Below are 6168 nucleotides of genomic sequence, written 5' to 3'. Positions count from 1 at the left end.
AAAGCATGCTCTTAATCATTCTTCATAATCTGATTCGTAGCTATACATGCAATAAACTTATATTGCGCCGACAAGAACAAGCTCTAAAAGGTAAAGTCTAAAGCCAGAGGAGTTATTGATATTAATGTTAGTTGTTAATATGATCGTAAACACTGCGTTGTATAATTAACGCCGTCATTGTGTCGTGTCTGCGTTTTTTTTTTTTTTTTTTTTTTTTTTTTTTTTTTTTTTTTTTTTTTTTTTTTCTCGTTGAAGAACAGAAAATTCATGTTATCGCCGTCTTCCCAGCCAGGTTTTTCAACATCTGACTTATGTTGTTACAAGCCTAGGCTAATATTTTTGTTCTTCGTTACTATTTATATTATTATTGATTAGTATTTGTGAAGTTTCTAAAATGTAACGTTTACTGTTTCAAGCAGTTAAAGTTATTTCTATTTAACTAGCCTTCATTATTATAGGCTGTATTGTGTTGTTTTATCAACGAAAGTTAAACAACAAACATGTTCGTTTGTACGGATATTTAGCATAATACTTTGGTCTTTTTTGATTTCTTATTTTTTACATGAAATGTAAATTAACTTAGGTAGGCTACTTGGGTACAGAGGCGTAATTTGTTGGTAGTATACCGAGGAATGCTTAGACAGTGAATATTGTCATCATTATTTAAAAAATTATAAATAAATAAATAAATAAAACACCTTACGGAAAGGATGAAATAAAGGAAAAGCATGCCCACACATGCAAGCTAAACTAGATCATATCTGAGTCATCACGCTTTATTACCCAACCAAAATCAGCAAGGAAAAAATAAATGTTTTAAATTAAATAATATTTAAATGTTAAATTAAATTAAAAAAATGAATTTAAATTTTAAATGCCATTTAAAAATATTTGCTAAAATTAATGTGTTACTTAGTTACCTTTTAGGCATTAGCCAAACAGAAAGCCTGTCTACGGTAAATCCACACGCACTAAATAGCCTACCTTTTTCTTTTATAACACTGTAAACATAACTTCGCAGGTCGATCATCTTCAAACGCAAAAGGCATTTTTAAGTGTCCTAACTTGACTGCTGCTGTAGAATGGGATGTTTTTTTTTTACATAACTTTAAACGTGTGCTTTAGCTATGTCAAAATGAAAGCAAATTTTTTTAAGGGTTCTGCGTTTTGTCAATTGTATAGCTTAATAATAATAATAATAATAATAATAATGGATATAACAAATTATAATATTATAGTATAGACATTTTTACTAGGCTACTTTAATATTAATCCCTAACTGAAAAACTAATGTGAAAATGACTGGCAGCTGTGCTAAAATTAATATAATGGCAAATTTCTTCTGCGTTTTTTCCCTTTATAGCTCAATAGTTTTATTCAAAGAATTAGTTAAGCAAAACATGAAATAAATTAAGCTGCGTGTCTTCGTGATATCCACTAGTCCAGTTTTCTCCAGTGTGAGTTTAGTGCGCCTCCACCGCATGCGCATTTATGCCTGCACCAGATCAAAGCAGGTGTAAAGTACAGCACAGAGCGCTCAACCAGCAATACCCGCTCCACTGTCTACAACACACAAATACTCGAACTCTTTATTTGTGGACTTACTTTTGAGAATAGGCTATATCATTACCTTTATCCTGATTCTATTTTTATTTTTATTATTCTATTTTTTATTTTATTTTCTTTGTGTTATATCCATAATTGTTTGCACTACTGCCCTTTTTGCACTGTCTTTGTACGCAGTGACGCTGCACTGCTTTGGCAATACGAATGTACAGTTATTTGTCATGCCAATAAAGCACCTCAAATGTGAAAATAGCCTAGGCAACAAATAACAAATCGGAGTCTAATAATAAAATAAATGCCATTTTCATTTTCATACATGTGTGGGTTTTGACAATATGTGTTAATTAAGCTATGAAGATTAGCCTATCAGATGAAATGCATAGTGAAATATTAAATAAATGTCTCTTTTGCTGAATATTTAATTAATCTATATCTTTAATATTTTTAAAATCACCTTGCTTTGGCCCAGAGAAAGAGGCGCGCGGCACCAGCGGACCTGTGCTTTCCCAAACAAAGACGTACTGTAACTTGCAGCTGAACTATGCATAGTTTTGGGGGGGAAAGGATATAGTGATGAGTGTTTCCCAAAACCCTTAGTTTCTCTGTCGCAGATCCATCATTTGAATCACGTCACTACCCAGCAAACATTGGTCGGACGACGACGTGCTTTCCCCGGCCAAAAGATGTCGCTCCGCGACGGCATCAATTGTGTACTGATGGTCTGAAAGCGACGTGCTTTCCACAGCCAAAATTCGTCGCGACCGCACGGCACCAATGCACAACATGTCCTAAAATGCATTAATATATGCTTGTATACATTTAAACATGTCTATTTATATTGGGGTTGCGTGTATTTACGATTTTATGTACATGTAGTTTAATATATACCATGTCCTGATTAAGTCCACAAATGACGTCCTTTACACGTGCATTTATAGTCCATCATATACCCTTGCTGAAATTATGAAATGTTAAAAAGTATTGCACTTACATCTGGGTATACACTTAATATATATGTGTGTCCCAAGTGGGTACGTGGACAGATTTCAGGCATCTAAACTCATTAAAAACAGATTTATCTTTACGAAATACAGAAATCACTTTTATTTACATCTTGTCAACTGACCAATTACATTCATAAAGTGTCCTGTGCTGTGAAAGGATAGTAAAGTAACTATTTTTACTATATAACTTTTTTTGCACCTAACGCTAACAAATCTCGCGATATGACTAACATAATCCCGCGGGATTCTAGGGCGCTGTTTTCAAATTTCATTTTCTTCCGCTTTTGTCCAGCACCACGAGAACATGAGGACGCGGCGAAAAGTTGGACAATGATCACAATACTCCTACCGTGTAAGTACAGTTTGTATTCGTTTAATAACATTATTGAGTTTTACGCGAAGGAACTGAAATAAATGATGCACATTGCCAGTAGCGATGTGGAGTTGCTTTGATTAGGCCAAAATTAGCCATTATGCTAAAATTAAGTCGCGTTTAAGCAATATGTCATGTTATTACAGGAATCTGGCGCAGTTTATCAGGGGTTCCCTACACTGGTCCTCGAAGACAGCTGGTCAACATGTTTTCCAGCATCTCTGCCCATAATCCACCTGCTGTGTGTTCAGTCAGAGCTGAAAATGACCATTTCAGGTGAGTTTGGAGTGGAATGGTGTATAAATAAAACAATTTAATAATGATAATAATGCACGAATTTGTTAGAAAAGCTAACAAAAAGCTATATAGTATCATTCTATTGTAGATATGTCTCCAGCATTCATTACCATACCAGTATTAATGATTTAGTTTAGCCTACATTAATAGGCTGTCATTAACAATAAGAGCAAAACTTATGAGCATGTATATAAAAAAGTTATTTACTTAATATTTTACAGTAACATAAAATGGTAAATATATGCATGTAGGTGTTATTAGCTCATGTGGAGATTTAACAGGTAAAGTCTAACCACTTTTCTTTTAACTGCTCCTGTAAAATAGTTTTTGTACTGTAATTAATTAAATTGCATTAAGGTTCAAATTTGTCTTGCAGGGTGAATAACAGTCAGTCATCTGTCAGACAGAATTCAATACTCTTTCTCCAGGCCAACTGTAAGAATCATATAAGGCTTTGCATTTATTTATTTGCTCTTCATTAAGTAATTTCATTATTACCTTTCTCACTGTTGTTTTGTTTGTCTCCAGTGCAAATGATCCTTTGTCATCCCACTCCCTGAGGACACTCCAGAGTAGGTGAGAAACTTGTTGAATGCTTAAAAGTGTATTTAGGTGTATAATGTGTATGAGTTCACATTTGCAAACCTAGAGCTAGTTTTTATACCTGTGGTGAGTATTGTGATCTTATTACTGCGTATCCTGATAAACGCTTTAGTAAATAATTGCAACTAGAAACGTTAACGTCATCATAAGCCTGGTGTTAGCTATTGCTCTGTTACAGTAATTGTCATTGTGGACTCCAGCAGGTCTACATGTTCTGTTAAGAGACTGGATTCTGAGAGCGAGATCCTGTGAAGTGTTCATCAAAGCTGAACAGAAAAACTGCATCTGTGTAAGTTTGAAATGTGAAAGAATGTGCGTCTCTGTCTGTCTGGATCGCTCTGACTGATTTTGGTGTCACATTTAGGTTCAGCAACTGTCCGGAGTTGGTGGATGTTCTGTCCGAGCCTGATTAAAAGATTGATAAACAGGTACATAGTTATCTTGCATTGTTTGTGTTTATTTCTGCACAATATTTCAGGAAAATATGTTTTACTACCCCAACAATTAACCCCGTATGTTATATTATTTAAACTATAGATTTCATCTGTTATTCATCATTGTCCTTATAGACATGCCTAATGTTCAGATGTTTTAAAATGTTTGTACAGACTCCGGCTGTCAAGCAGACTAAAAATATTAAATTATAATTTTAGTGTAAGCCATGAATGACAGTCTTTGCTTGTCACAAAACTGTGGATGTGTGGATATGGGCAGTTGTAAAATGATGAGTAGTAGGGAATGTGTATGTATTGACATTAGATACTGCTCGGCGCATTGCTGTTCATTCACAAAACATGACAGTAATTCTTGATATATTGTACGTTTTTAGTTGTAGGATAATACAAAATCATATTCTCCTCCCTCAGATGCTGTGAAGTGAGTCCAGATGCTACAGACACAGAAAAAGATGCCGCAATGGAGGAACACAGCAAGCACCTTCCAGGAAGAGCTGAAGAATATTAGAAATAAAGACACTAAAATAACATTTCACTTGTGTTGTCCATATTTCTGTGTTGTTGCTTTGTTTATTCTTATTAGATGTGTCTGTTTAACAGTGATGTACATCTGTTACTATATGCACAATAAATAATTTGCTTAATTGTAACACTATTGCATCCTTACATAATGTATTAATTATGATTTACACGTGATTACAATGCTATAAAGACGTTCAGGTATAACAGGTCTGAAATTGGACCTGATTGCATTTCACAGCTTTAAATAATAAGTTAGATTGTTTTATATGTATAATTAGGCTATTAAAACACTTATTATAAAGAATTAACACGTTTTAAAAACAACCAGAAAACGTCCAGAACATGACATATTTCGACGTGCAGGGACCGTGTAGAAAAGACGTGCGATTCACGGCCAGAAGACGTAAAAGACGTCGGTTGGATTTTCATTTTGGCACTACTTTTCAACCAGGACGCAACGTGACGGAGCGACGTCTTTTCAACGGTAATCGGACGTCCAAATGTTTGCTGGGTATTAACCCTGCTTTTATTTATTAAATGCTTCCCAACGCCACATTTCTGTTGCGCGAAAAAAAGCTGCTGCAAATAAACATTTATTTTAGTTATGCCAATGCCATTTTAATAGTTTCATGATAGTAGTTGCTGGTGTGCTTCATCTGCTTGATTTTGATTTGACATTCTTCCGCTAAACTTGCACTGTCTTGGCGTAAATGGGCTGTGAACTGTTGCTATTGAGGCTGAGGCATCAAGGTGTGAACAGGCTATAGTTCTCTATTCAACTTTTAGGTTTGAGGTGGGGGAAGAAGTGGCAGAGGCAATTCAAATGTACCATCTCTAAATTAAAAAAGGCCACTTACGCGGCATCTGTGTGTAAAGATTATTACCTTATTTTTATTTTATTATTATTATTTATTTATTAATTCATTCATTCGTCATTCATTTTCTTTTTGGCTTAGTCCCTTTATTAGTCTGTAATTGCCACAGCGGAATGAACTGTCAACTTATCAAGCATATGTTTTACGCAGAGGATGCCAGGAGGGCCAGCTGGGGCTTCGGGACGGAGTGAAAGGAGAGGCGGACTTTGCCCCGAGTCTGGGAAAGATGGCTTGCCGTCATTACACTAGTTTTCCGATGGCACACGAGTTACATGCGCCAAACACTTGAACAAATAAATTAATAAATAAGGGAAAGAAAACATCTAGCCTTATAGGCTGAGTTCGTTTTGATTATAATCGCCGTTAAGTTTCCGTTTTAAATGTAAGGCTGTTGCATAAAATAATAAAATTGCATAAAATAATACAATTTTAATTTATAAGTGACTTTGCTGCGTCCCCCTTGATGTTTCAAT

At 35.0% G+C, this 6168-nt stretch overlaps 1 long non-coding RNA gene across 3 annotated transcripts; it reads left to right on the top strand.

Moving 5' to 3' along the window:
* Nucleotides 1-2839: 2839 nt before the first annotated feature.
* On the top strand, nt 2840-4828 carry LOC130218655 (uncharacterized). Of its 3 annotated transcripts, none has more exons than XR_008835973.1 (7): nt 2840-2922; nt 3090-3219; nt 3617-3675; nt 3769-3816; nt 4047-4132; nt 4208-4271; nt 4710-4828. It is a non-coding gene; the product is annotated as an uncharacterized LOC130218655 (long non-coding RNA). The 3 variants fall into 3 exon arrangements; XR_008835972.1 differs by having other exon boundaries at nt 4044-4132; XR_008835971.1 differs by having other exon boundaries at nt 4022-4132.
* Nucleotides 4829-6168: the final 1340 nt, after the last annotated feature.

Source organism: Danio aesculapii, chromosome 24, assembly GCF_903798145.1.
Source record: "Danio aesculapii chromosome 24, fDanAes4.1, whole genome shotgun sequence".
Lineage (NCBI taxonomy): Eukaryota > Metazoa > Chordata > Actinopteri > Cypriniformes > Danionidae > Danio > Danio aesculapii.
Note: the sequence above shows the minus strand (reverse complement) of the source record. Positions and strands in the feature narration are given on the sequence as shown.